This window comes from Anneissia japonica, unplaced genomic scaffold (assembly GCF_011630105.1).
Source record: "Anneissia japonica isolate Jap-2015-1 unplaced genomic scaffold, ASM1163010v1 scaffold5330_len1712360_cov203, whole genome shotgun sequence".
Taxonomy (NCBI): domain Eukaryota; kingdom Metazoa; phylum Echinodermata; class Crinoidea; order Comatulida; family Comatulidae; genus Anneissia; species Anneissia japonica.
This window is the reverse complement of record NW_022711894.1, coordinates 1,332,044-1,346,552: the sequence shown is the minus strand read 5'-3', so window position 1 is coordinate 1,346,552 and position 14,509 is coordinate 1,332,044. Positions and strand designations below refer to the sequence as shown.

At 34.7% G+C, this 14,509-nt stretch overlaps 1 long non-coding RNA gene across 1 annotated transcript in view; it reads right to left on the bottom strand.

Moving 5' to 3' along the window:
* Window positions 1-3,863: 3,863 nt before the first annotated feature.
* Window positions 3,864-14,509, bottom strand: part of LOC117107642 — a 29,101-nt gene continuing 18,455 nt past the window's right edge. Inside the window, exon 2 of the long non-coding RNA XR_004445265.1 lies at window positions 3,864-9,807. This is a non-coding gene — a long non-coding RNA (uncharacterized LOC117107642). The remainder of the gene's footprint in view (window positions 9,808-14,509) is intronic.

The window sequence follows — 14,509 nt, the reverse complement described above, 5'->3', positions numbered from 1 at the left end:
ATTCCATTAGTGAAGCTCACAATGGGCTAACCCCGTATGCCGGCGATAGAATTGGACTGGGACAGAATATCGTGTCACGTGAAGTGTAGTGGTACCAATAATCCGTAGGGGATTTCATGAAGTTAAGTTTACCATTTGTTCCCTTAAAAATATTTGGTATGAATACAGAACGTTGGAATCTGCTCTGATACAATATTAGATTCAATGTGCCTTTTAAAATCCGCGGAATTAATTATGGACGAACGGCCTAAAAGGTAACAAGCCTATATTGGCTGTACTTCGGAGACAAATAGCAAATGCTTTATGACAGCTTACTGCAGCTGATAACTTACATCAAAGATAATTAGGCCTATAAGATAAAGTCATTGTAAATGTATGATTACCTGAAGTTAAATGTCAGAATATCTAATCAAATTCAAATGTATTCATCACTTTCATAAATTGTACATAAATAAAGTGATAATACAAACAGTGCGGATATAAATGAAGACACATTGAAAACACAGCGGAGCTTGTTTGGACAGTATTTGAATACAATCAGTCAAACATGAGATAATTAAACGCCGCGCTTATTAATTTATGTATAAGATGTGTCGGTATAGTAAATCTTCATATTTTCATATATTTTATCCAACTTAACATCGCATAAAAACTAGGAAGACATGTCCCTACCTGAATCTGACTGGAAATAAAATTTCTGTTGTTCTGTTTAGATTTTGTCAGGGTAGCATTCGAACGAAGTAAGAACTGAAGTCTAATAATAATTTGTCTCTTCTTTGCACTATTGTTTCATAAGCCTGTATTATTAATCTTGTTAATTACAGTGTTATTTGTAAAGTTTTTATCTGCGTATTAGTGTCCGCACGCACCTACTCGCGCCAAATCATGATTACAAATAGTACCAGTAAATCTTCAAATATCAGGGGAGAAGTGGTTTTAAGGAAAATAAGATTCATAGGGGAGTGTTTCTTAACAATATATTTCAAGTCATTAAATCATAAAAATAGCTCAGCTGCCAGACTTTGATGATACAAGTGTTTTACCAAATGCATAATTTAAGCAGACTTTTTATCGACTTTTTAGCATCATTAGGCGTAATCATCACTTAAGACACAGACTGCAACATTTTACAGTATTACACCACAAGATTCACTATCAGAAATATCACACCGTGTTTAAAAGTATTAATAAATAGATGAATCTGTACCTAAATCTTTCAAGAGCAACGCAATGAGACACAGACGTTGAAATTATTGATTTGTCACGCGTATGGTACGCGAGGTGTCAATTACAGTGTCACTTTGTCGATGGTTGGTCCAATTGTTTTATATTAATTCCAAAACCCAAGATTTATATTACTTTAATACATGTTTTACAAAAATCACACACAGTTGGGCTAAAATAATTATATAAACAATAATAAAACAAAAAATAAAACAAAAAACAAATATTTACATAGTAAAGAATAAATTGAATAAAAATGCCTCTAAATTTTACAATAATATATTATTTGTTAGTTTTTCAATCTTTTAAATGTACGTATAGGCACCACGATCAGCAGCGACATCATCTGTATGCCGGGGCACTAAACGTAGCAACATCGTCTTCACCAATCAAGTAGCAATATCGTCAGCATAAGCCGGGAATACGCCAGAAGGAACATCATCTGCTTCAGGAAAACCAAATGTATCAACATCATCACCAGACGGGGCACATATAGTAGAAACATCATTTACACTATCGAGAGCACCAATATTAGCAACACCATCAGTACCAGTCAGGACAAAACAAAAACATCTTAACCGGCCAGTGGCACCGAGGGGCCGGAGTGACCGGCCTCTAGGTATACATTCATCCAGTATTATTCATGTGTTTTTCCCACGAGAATTGTAAATAAAGCTGATCGTTGAAAGCTGGTAATTAATCGCTTCCAATTATTTTTCATGAATATTTTCATGACTTCTAATACCATAGAATTTATGTTTACATTTTATGAAATAGTAAATTCTTTATGTTATTAATTAATCATTATATAAGGCTTGGAAACCTGGACATCGTCAATACATACAAGTTAGAAAATTGAATTAATATATTAAATCATTGACGGATTTAAGGGGAACCCGGCCCCCCACACACCAAATCTTTCAAAATAAAATAAAAAATTAGAAAAATATAAAATTCTACTCAAATTTAAGTCTAATGGTGCCATTTCCGACAGTACAGACATAATCATATGACATAATGATAAATTTTCTTACCGCAGCCTCAACCATGGTGTGGCTGAGGTGGTAGACCGTCCATCTGACGGTGGAAATCCTCTGCCCCCTACCCCCACCTATTTCAAATTCATGGATCCGCCACTGTAAACTTTTATACATAGGCTATGAATCTTTTCAGCATTTTTGAATGAATGAAAGGAAGGATAGCTTTTACTTTTTATGTTCCTATACTTTATTTTTCATACATAGTGAAATAGGCATTTTTCTATAATCGATTAAATTAGTCCTCTAATCCGTTAAAAGGCCATAGCTTCCGGGGGAGGGGCACCAGGGATCTTCCCCTCGATTCCGCTAGGGCCCAGGCGACCCCAGACCCCCAACCAATGGGCCCCGGGCAGCGAAGATGTCCCGGGGCCCGCGGCCGCTCTCGGAGGCCCTGTGACCAGCTGTGGCACTAACAACAACAATACTATCAGCACCAGCCAGAGTACCAACAATAGCAAACACCAACAGTACCAGTCAGGGCACAACAGCAACATCTTAACCAGCTGTGGCACTAACAACAGTAAAGCTATCGGCGCCAGCCAGAGTACCAACAATAGCAAACACCAACAGCACCAGTCAGGGCACAACAGCAACATCTTAACCAGCTGTGGCACTAACAACAGTAACGCTATCGGCGCCAGCCAGAGTACCAACTATAGCAAACACCAACAGTACCAGTCAGGGCACAACAGCAACTTCTTAACCAGCTGTGGCACTAACAACAATAACGCTATCGGCGCCAGCCAGAGTACCAGCAATAGCAAACACCATCAGTACCAGTCAGGGCACAACAGCAACATCTCCAGGAACAGTAGCTAGACCATCATCACTACCAGTCATTGCAACAGTTAGTAACTATGATCTACACCAAACTGCTGCACCGACTACAGCAACAACATATGTACCAGCCGGGCATTCCACGGTAAGATCATCAGCACTAGTCGGAAAACCACCAGTGGCAAAATTGTCAGCAGCAACAAGGGCAGCAATAGCAGCAATACACATCTAGATGTGTATAAGAGACAGTTTCAAGACTTCTAGATACGCCATTGTCGCCAGCACCGGCTGGGGCACCAACAACAGCAACAACATCATCAGCACTAGCCTGAGAATCAACTAGAACAATATTTGCACCAACCGGTACGCTAACAGCAGCAAACCATCTTTACCGAACGAGGCACCTCCACCAACAACATCACCAGCACCAAACTGGGGCATCAACAACAACATCATTACCAGCGGCTGGGTTACCAATAACAGCAGCATCATCTACACCAGCTACAGTAGCAACACCATCATTGCCGGTCTAGCAGTTGGTGTATGTCATTCGGGTTTTGTGAATATTACATAGATGAAGATGCCTTTGTTGTTTTTGTGTTATGATACAAAGTACCGTGCCAACTCAAATTCCAGTCAGATGTTTCTGGTAGCGTTTTTCAGCGACTGAGTGTTCATCTCTTTCCTATGTCAATAGGACGGTTACATCGAATTTATATTACTTTATTTTTTATGCATAGATAATTGGATAACCCATTATATTTCTTGACTGATGTAAGTATGTTTAGAAGACAAGGCAATAAGACTCAAACCAGCAAAGAGTAAGTTGAATGTAAAGTAGTTTTATTCTTACTTACACTATAGTACATGTTTTTCGTTAGCATGAATCACCTGTTACCGCCATGAATAAACACATGTTTATGTATATTCCATCACAAATCTTACGATAATTCTGGTAATAATCGAATAAATATTAATTCTGATCTTGTTCCAAAAGCTCCATTGCTTAATACTTGGAGGAGTACATAATGGGTTGTAATTTTAGATTAAATTGAAGCTGGAAAACACTGCATTAAACTCACATCAAGCTAGAGAATAAGCCAATAAATTAGGCAACCATTAGCAGTAGAAAAGTAGGATCTTATCGGAATAAAGTAATTATATATAGTTAAAGCATGGAGCTATAATATTTTATTTCCACGGTAAAATAATTCAATAACAGCGTTCTTTGACTTAATATAGTGTTAATGTCGTTGCTGTGTTTACGTGAATGGCATGTAAATTTCAAATTCTTACAGCAAGCTCACTTTAATATTACATATGAATTTAAGAAATTTAATAATATAAAAGTATTTTTGTTTGGTATATACCAACGTCACAGATATTACAATCGCTAGTAAAGGTATACTGTCTCTGTTGAGCTTAATAAATAACTTAAATAATACATAAATTGAATTGCTTATATGTGGTACTAGTTTTCAATTTACAAATTACGAGAAAATATTTTCTTGTCTGTTAACAGACGCAAAAATTACCATTCCTTAATCCTATATCTTTGTGTAGGCTCCCTCTTTGGAAATTGATAACTTGTTTGGTCCATTTAAATGAGTAATTCTCTATGTTTCAGTTTGTGAGGGTTTTTCATAGAGTTTGCGAGAGACAGTATATTTTTTGCACCAATCGTATTGGTTGGCTTTTTACACCCATAGACAATCTTTAGGATACATTATATTATGTGACTACCTTCGTTGTACCATGGAGGTATACAAACCTCCATGGTTATACAATGAAACTACCACGGTTTTTACAGAAATTATTCAACGAGGTTTTGGCCTACCACCAAGCATTTAAATACACAAAATCACTTAGTGTAAATCAAAATTATCCTCATCTGAAAGTGAATACTTTTTATTATATTTATTATTTATCATCATTATTCTTATTATCGTTGTCGTTATCTTCAACGTACCACAATCAACATCATCATCTTCATCATGATCATCACTATCATTATTTTTATTTTCATTATTATTATTATTATTATTATAAGCTAGCAATAAGTATAAGATGACCCCATAACGGAAATGCAACAATTCAAATATATTTCACACTGCAACATTTTCAAGTTTAGCAACCAATTCGTAGAAGTACCACAAAACAAAATTAGAGTTTCTTAATAATATATTGGAATTAAGTGTGGATTTATCTGGTAGAAGCTTCTGTTCTTAGTTTCGAAAACAAAGCCAATACTTAATATCACATGATCAGCTTATGCCAATCCCACGGGATCAGTAAATCTCAATTAGCCCACACCTTGTAAAAATATACATCAAAAATATAATCATTTTTAATTATTTTCTCAATTTAAATACATAGGTCGCAATGGGACGAAATACAGATGCGAGTGTTTATATACAAGGTTTGGTTGAGCATGCGTGACACCTGTGATAGGCTTACTACAATAGAGCCAAACGGTGATACACAGCAGTAGATTATTTTTTTGCGAAACTAAACAAACACTTTATCAAAAGTGTATGTCATATTTCACTTACTGAAATCATTTTATATTGCATTGCAGATTTTGCATCATAGTTTCACTGTGAATTGTAGAACATTAGCATTTAGGGTTCGTTCCCACCTCCTTATATTGTCACGTCACTTGAATGCCTCTCAAATCATGCTGTTACAAAATGATTAATCGTGTGTGCTAATTAGATAAGGTAAAGTATGTATGAATATGTCATAAACTGGCAGCCATTTTGATTTAATAAAGCCATTGCTTGCTTATTTTCTTCGTTTTATTTATTACCTTATGCGTGACTGATCATCTTAAACTTACCCAGGTTTATTTAGCAATTACGACACTAATGGTATTCTAAAAGGTTAAGAAAACATATCACACAATCGTTTACACATAACTGTGGGATTTGTTTTCAAAAACAATATGTTAAAAATATTTATCTTTAAACTCTTGTCTAATGTAGTGAGTTTCTTCTTACAATAATTCTGCAAACCTCTTAAATGTCTTAATATTTTGGAAATTAAAATTAAAGAGTGTACGCTACATAGGCTTGTATGTATTCTGTGACTTTTTATAGTTTTAATACTTTAAAAATAACGGAAATAATGGTAAGCCGACTATAGTCTAACAGTCTTACCGTGAGAAACTCATTCAAAATAAAATATTGCAGAATTAAAATTTAAAACTAAGTTAATGATACTTCTAAATAATGTATGTATAGACTACGTAGTAAGTCGTATTAAATAGTAAGAATCAAAGAGAAATATAAAAACGAAAGTGCTTGCGAATTAGTGAAATGTAGAATGATACATTCTGGGGTAAGCTCTAATCAGGAAGTCAATCTGACATCTTTTGTTTAACACAAATTATTTACGGAAAATTGAGTCAATGAACCATGAGAAAAATCGTAAAAATAGTGTCACACTTTAATCCGAAAATTATAAATTATTCATATTTTATCTATTCCTGAAATAAGAATTTCATAGGCCTATATTTTTGAAGGGTAAAATGAGTCAAAATATACCGTACGGTGTAAACATCGTGTTTCAATGTATTTCACAGGTTATTGGATTTTCTTTACATATCGTAGTACAGTACCGTAAATGGAAATAATTACAGGTTTAATGAGTTTAATAATTACCTAACAGTCAGAAAGGCATGGGAAATGTAAATCAATAATGTGAAGTGACCATCGCAAGCAAATTTAATTATTAAATAATTAATTAATTGTTTGATTAATGACACTTGGTAAAGATTAGGTTTTTACCCGAAGTGAATTGCGGATAAAATCTAATTTTGATTATATTTTACTCATCGTACACTTTGGGCACAATAGTATTGCTCTCCCTACCTCATTATTTTATCCGAGGTAAATTGATAATCCAAGTCATAAAATTGGCATTTTTTTACATAAATCTCTCTTACCTATAAATATTTTCATTTACAGTGACATCCTTTACTAAAGGAGATATAATGTTTTCTTAATACCAATTCAATTATTGTTAAGAATGTATTGCTCAGAATCGCCTTACTAACAACGAAGGTAATTATTATCTGTGAAATATAATAATAATAATAATAATAATAATAATAATAATAATAATAATAATAATAATAATAATAATAATAATAATAATAATACGCAAAAGATGATAATAACCAGCATTTTAGTTACTAATGTATCGACATATCTTTTGGTTCTTTAGGCTTCTTGATATAGTACAAATACTGTAACAGTCAAAATAAAGGCTTCCACAATGTCCAATTAGAGGCACGTTAACTTTATCATGATAATCGTCAGTATCGCCTGCATCATTAGTCATTCATAGCTGGATACGGTAGCCGTACGTCCAGACCCTTCCACATCAAATCTAAATTTCCATAATTATACAAAGCCTGTCAAAGTCATACACAAATTGGGCCTACTAATGAAAAAATGATATAATATGCGTAACATTGTTAAACTCCAATCAAAACAACATTTTGAATATTCGCCAAAAGAAGAATTTTTTCGTAATTATGAAAGGTATGCTGCTATTGGACCTATATTCCAGCATTTATTATATATATATATATTTTCATTAAAATTCTCATCCTGTATCAGTATTTCTTCTTTGGTCACGCTCTGTTCAGTAAGCAGTGAGTGGCGAATGAAAAATGAGCTTTGGAGAATTATTAATGATGATAATTACACCATTCTTTACTACGATAAACGGAATGAATACATACATATTATGTTGTATTCCTAGATCTAGTCAATAGGAATGTGATTTGGGGGAGCAAAACAAGGCCTCAATTTTTTTTATAACAACTCCCAAGAAATTCGTTATGAAATAGATAAGAATTTCTTGCTGTTAGTGTTTAATAAAGAATATGATACGTTTTAGTAAATTCCATTGTGACCAATAACCCTTAGCATTTTTAAAATTTCATATATTCACTGATAAATTCAAATGTAACGCATAGAAAGCAACACTGGATGACATCAATTCAATGCCTATACACGACGAGACAATTCCCCTGCTATAGTAGAATAGTAGTACAGGTAGTTCTCGACACCACATGGCACCACTGCAAGGCAGCGCTGTGCCATCGAACATAAAGACGGTTATTAGATTTACTGTTTAGTCTGTGTACGCACAAATAGTATCAAACGACGAATATAACACATGGAAGACTTGTTTTGATTTTAAGAATTGAGAGTATGTTCTCCTCGTGAAACATTCACGAATGTTATCTCACATTCGGTATGTTGATTAATGCATATCATTCTGTATTATTACGATCTCGTTTGCTTGCATCTTATTCGAACTGTCGACTAGCGAATACAAACTCTAAAAGCAACTAGCAGTGAAATAATGAACTGATTAGGTAAGCATATATATATTAACAAGGTTATGTAGGTACACTGGTTGCAGTAAAAAAAATTGTCAATTGTTAACTCAGAGCAACGTGCGCGGTGATACAACTTTTACAGATCAAAAATTTGACTAAAATTCAGGCATAAAAACAGCAGCAAAACATTAATAAAAACCTTGCTCGAAATGAACCTCCATCAAATATAATGACGGACCATATATAGCAAACATAAAAGTAAAGATGGGCCATATATGGCAAAGATAAACAAACGAACTGTTGAACATGTTTAGCAAAATGTAACGTTGAGATAACAGGCAGCCCAACCAATATATACATATCATATAGTAACGAACTTGTGTAACAAATCAATAAAAATATGTAATTTGTATTTTGTCAAGCTGTTGGTGGTTTGTGTCCCAGTCAGCTTCGCAATTAGTAGCTAAACTTGATGTGCATTGGAGTTTTGTCGTTCCCGTATAGACGCTTCCCGTCGCATTTTCGACTGTTGGTTCTCATCGAAATTAGTTTTTATCACCCACATAACAAGTCCAATGAACACTGTTGAAGCGAGTATACAAATAAATACTGATTCTATTATCATTTTATTTTGTATTATTCCATGGTAACTGTTTTTATAACCAGGCTCTGTAGCGGGATTCTTCTGTCCTGAAAAATCACCGAGTACATAGTCTAACCACGTTGAAAATATCACCAAACCACACGATACGTAATTCCTCATATTGTCCGTGGATGTTATCGAAGTACAAAATGATATCAACATTCACAAAGCTGAACATAATCCGGGTTGTACATACTCAAGCTTAACTTGACTAGTTTCCGTTATGTTTGCTGGTTTAATTCTCCTTACACACAGGTGTTTTGAAGGACCGAGTGGCTGAAATCACACTTATAATAGCATCGATCGGGTCAACTGGAGAGTAAGCAATTGTGTAAACATCTAGTATTGACTGAAGCGCTTCTCCTAATTCAGTTGAATACAGAATAGATGAGCGACTGTTTACCAATGATCAAAGAAAAATTATTGTGTCACCTTTGCTGTAGGCCGCACAATGACGCTCAAACGTTGTTTGGTGTAGCTGAGTATACGGGAGAAAAAGTGATTTTCTCGAGTCTTCCTATGCGATAAGCTGCACTTCAAACGCTACTTTAATGCTTGGATGACCACTGTAAATCAGTTACAGAATATGCAGTAGAATTCACAACCTGCGAAGATTCGCACCACGCCAAGTAGGAATAATTACAGCGATATATATATTTTTAAAAAGACTGAAATTTGACGAAATCGATTCCTTTATGATAGTGGCAATAAAATCTGCGGTTTCAAGTGATGTACAGATTGTAGACGGACACCAACCATCACATGACCTGCCGTGATAAAGAAGAAAAAAACTGTCATTCAAATATGAATATTCGATCATGTTTATTTCGGAATTGTTTTAATGAAATTCCACAGACGGCCAGATCGGTCATATCCTTTACCAATATTTTGTTAGTTACCACACCTGACGATATCTTCTCCCTTCTCATCAAACTTTACCATCATGATCACCGTCATCATCATCATCATCATCATCATCATCTTCATCAAGATGCACGTCCATGATGTCAAATTAAAATTGAATGAAATAACCAGGAGTGTCAGTGTTAGTCCGTGTATGATTATCTTAGACGAACGTGAAGTTCGACACAATTCGTTTCGTGTGGCAACATGTAGGACGAATTGTGGCAAAGGGTAGGACATACGCATAACCCTTGGGTACGTCCGAGTGTGATCAAGAAGTCCGATAACATTGGTCCGAGCAAGGTCTGAGAGAGGCAAAGTGTAAATCCTAACAATGTGTGGTTGAGTGTGGCAAAATGTAGGACATGCGCAAATCCTAACGAGAAATGGTCCAAGTGTGGCAATGTTTAGGACATGCGCAAATCCTAACAAGAAATGGTCCAAGTGTGACAAAGTTTAGGACATGCGCAAATCCTAACAAGAAATGGTCCAAGTGTGGCAAAGTTTAGGACATGCGCAAATCCTAACAAGAAATGGTCTAAGTGTGACAAAGTTTAGGACATGCGCAAATCCTAACAAGAAATGGTCCAAATGTGGCAATGTTTAGGACATGCGCAAATCCTAACAAGAAATGGTCCAAGTGTGGCAAAGTTTAGGACATGCGCAAATCCTAACAAGAAATGGTCCAAGTGTGACAAAGTTTAGGACATGCGCAAATCCTAACAAGAAATGGTCCAAGTGTGGCAAAGTTTAGAACATGCGCAAATCCTAACAAGAAATGGTCCGGTCCAAGTGTGACAAAGTTTAGGAAATGCGCAAATCCTAACAAGAAATGGTCCAAGTGTGGCAAAGTTTAGGACATGCGCAAATCCTAACAAGAAATGGTCCAAATGTGGCAATGTTTTGGACATGTGCAAATCCGAACAATAAGTGATTCAAGTGTGGAAGAGTTTGAAACATGGACAAATCCCAACAGTAAGTGGTTCGAGAGTGGCAAAGTTTAGTAGGCCTACATACGCAAATCTCAATAATAAGTTGTCCAAGTGAGGCAAAGTTTACAACATGCGTATCTCCAGATCCGATTGTTGTAAAGTAGGCCTATCAGATATAGGACCAGCCTATATAAAATCGAAGGTCTATTTGTCAAGTAATTCCAACAAACGTTTAACTACGGCTAATTTTTGTTTTGTTTAAGTGATCAAATAGGCCACTGATCGCCTCCTTATTTATAAGTACATGAACCTAATTCAGCAAATCATTGAATCTCACTAAGATAAGTAATATCATTACAGTATTATTTTTCAAATACAGTAATTCTGTGTTTCTATTAGTACACGATTGCGACCAACTGTCACTACACAACATATATTATTTAAATTATCATATAATATAGAATTAGCATTTTGTTATTGTGGTGTGCCACTCGGGGTGCCACTATATGATTTTGAAATGATACCGGTACCGCAAATATCATCTGAGCTAGCCTTCAAGGTACAGCAGGTGTTAAACTTTCTTATATGATAAATACGGTACTCATTTATACCTTCTTTATACATATATATCGCCAATTGATACCTTCTTGCTACATTTATAGCCGTCATACATGTATCGCCAATTCATTCCTTCTTGTTACATGTATAGCCATTTCATACATTCATTGCTACACGTATCGCCATTTCATACTGTTTTGCTACATATATCGCCAGCATACTTTCTTGCTACACGTATCGCCAGTTCATACCTTCTTGCTACACGTATCGCCAATTAATGCATTCTTGCTACACGTATCGCCAATTCATACCTTCTCGGTACATGTATCGCCAAGGAGGCTGCCATCGAGTCACAAAAGATAGAATTATTCATTTCGCTTTATGGGTTGTAATTTTATGAGAATGATGATTTAAATGCGATAATGAGGTGCGAGAATTTTTTTTTTTTTTTTTATTAGAATGGAAATGTTATATATGCCACAGGGAATGTAAAGGTTATCTGAAGCATCTTTTGCGAAAAAAAAAATCTGACGTCTCTACAAACAGGATGGAAAGAAAGATATTTTCAAATTTGGGGCGGAGAAACATTTAAAATGTTCTTTACGGCCTTCCAACGGCCCCAAAAAAGTGCTTTATAGAACTTGAGTTATCGAGTACCGTAACAAATTTGGCTTTTAAAAAATAATATAAAAACAAAAAAATCCTACAAATCTGGCCTCAAATAAAGCTAACAACTTAAAATCAATTTAAGTATTTGGTGAAAAGTAGACCTATCATATTCTACCTCGCAATTACATTCGTCTCAAATTACAGATTAAAAATTGGGCTCGCTTAGCCAGTCCTAGCCATTACTACCTACTGTATCATCATAGGCATATAATGCTATTGTTTCGTAAAAATTAAACGAAAATTGAACATAGAAGGTGGCGAAAACGGTGTTACAAAGTCGATAGGTCTACTTAGGATTAACCGACTAGGCCGCCAAAAATATACTAACATAGAAATTACATAGCGTAATAATATTGAATGTAGGCCTATTTTAAATTATGGTGTTTAATTATCAGCCACAGGTTTAGTTCTGATACTCACCAAATATATTGTCCTTAAATATCACTGTGAATCGTCGGGCACTGAATGTTAAAGTTGGTTATAACCCACCTGAACGTTGATTCCAGACAATGTTCAGTTTAAGGTCAAAAAGCGCCACCAGCTATTACTACTATAATACGTACTCAATTGGTTTTGTGCTCAACCATGCGTAGAAAGGAATTCCCGTTGTCATTAGCTAAATTATGCTACTTTAGCTTACAAAACAAAGAAATTACCGCATATTACCAGCACAACCATCTATTTCAAGCTCCAATACGTTACCAATAATCAGTACCTGTCATATATTACATTGTTTGCAAGTTACTTTACAGATGTAAATGCAGTTTAATCATATAGATGATATAATACTAATCTGGGATGTTTTCCAGGTCCATCGGTGATTTTCATACAAATAAAACCGATACAAAATTAAATAGTAGAAGTACGAATTGATCGATTATGAGAAAAGAACAATTGTGTGATTTGATCTCTTGGAACTGTTATTATGACAGTGTTTGTCACCATTCTTCTCCTACGTCACTTGGTATTAGGACAGCTATTGCCAATTTAGGCCTACACAATAAAAATAATGTATTAATCATAACAATATAAAGATAATGATGACGATGATTGATGATTGGATTCCACTCACATTTTGATAACTATTGACGACATACAGTATAATGTCACATTAAACAAGCAGACACTTCCTTGCATTAAATCTATATGATATTTCAATGTTTAGTGTTATAATATTATGATTTAGTCGATCTAGTCTGAGAGATTCAGTTATTTTTTTTTTTCGTTTTCCCTTTTAACCGTGATCTTAAAAGTTTTCTGAATATAGTGCAGTTCTAATTTTTCCATCTTTATTACGCACTGTAGTAACCAGATAGCGTTTTCCGACCATGCTATACCAAATTCTAATGCAAATTCGAGATATTTAATTTCGTTCTCACGCTCAGTCAAATTTTCTGTGTTTTCCCAAAAGCATTGTAAGACGTTTCAATGAAATGCTCACTTGTTTACTGTTCACTTGAGAAAAGTATTAAATAATATAAAAAAATATAACATAATGCGACTATATTATATTTGACGCTTTGCTTTTATTTTTGCTTAAATTCAAAAAATGATTTCACAGCAGGAATTTAGAATGATAGTTTTTTTTTTAATAATTAAAAACTACCGATATGTATACAAATAGAATAAACCACATTAATGTACTGATTAAATATCAAATTATAAGAGGTAAATATGAGAAATTATGTAAGAGTTGAAAGTTATATAGGCCTATGCCCATATATAGGCCTAGAACTCTTTCATTATTCATGCATTTCCTACTACTGTGGGCATTACGCTGAAGAACAGGCGCTCCCGAAATATTCGTTATTAAATAAACTGTTATGTATCTTGGAAAAACGTCAACCGCCTATGTTATTATTTCTTGTCTCCATTCTACTAATGTTCATCAGGATATATGTGCACCCATCACTTCATTCATTGAATTGAATTGATACATACGTGCTCAACGTTTTATGCATAGAGGGCGCTATTTATTTATGCAACGCCACTTAAATAAAAGCGTGTAACGTTAGATATTTTCAAATTTTCCTGCCACCCGAGGGCATTTACAGAAACCATGGAAACGCGTTGTACACGCAAATCCAGCACAATGCAGCACTAGTGCTCCGAGGACCAAGTTTTTGGTCATCTGTAAAGCAAAAGATCGTCAGGTCATGAGTGTGTTGTCAAGTTGAGGTCCTCGGTAAAATAGAAAAACATGCACACGCAGGCACACATACACGCACACATGGAGATAAAAATAATAAATGCATAATAAACATAATAAAATGAAGTCAACAGTAGGATGATGGTGATAAAATAATAGTAAGGTAAAAATAAGATAAATTTGTAAAAAAAAATGGTATTAATTATTTGTTGTGATTGAAGTTTATCAAAATAATTGGGTTTTTTTTTCATTAATATT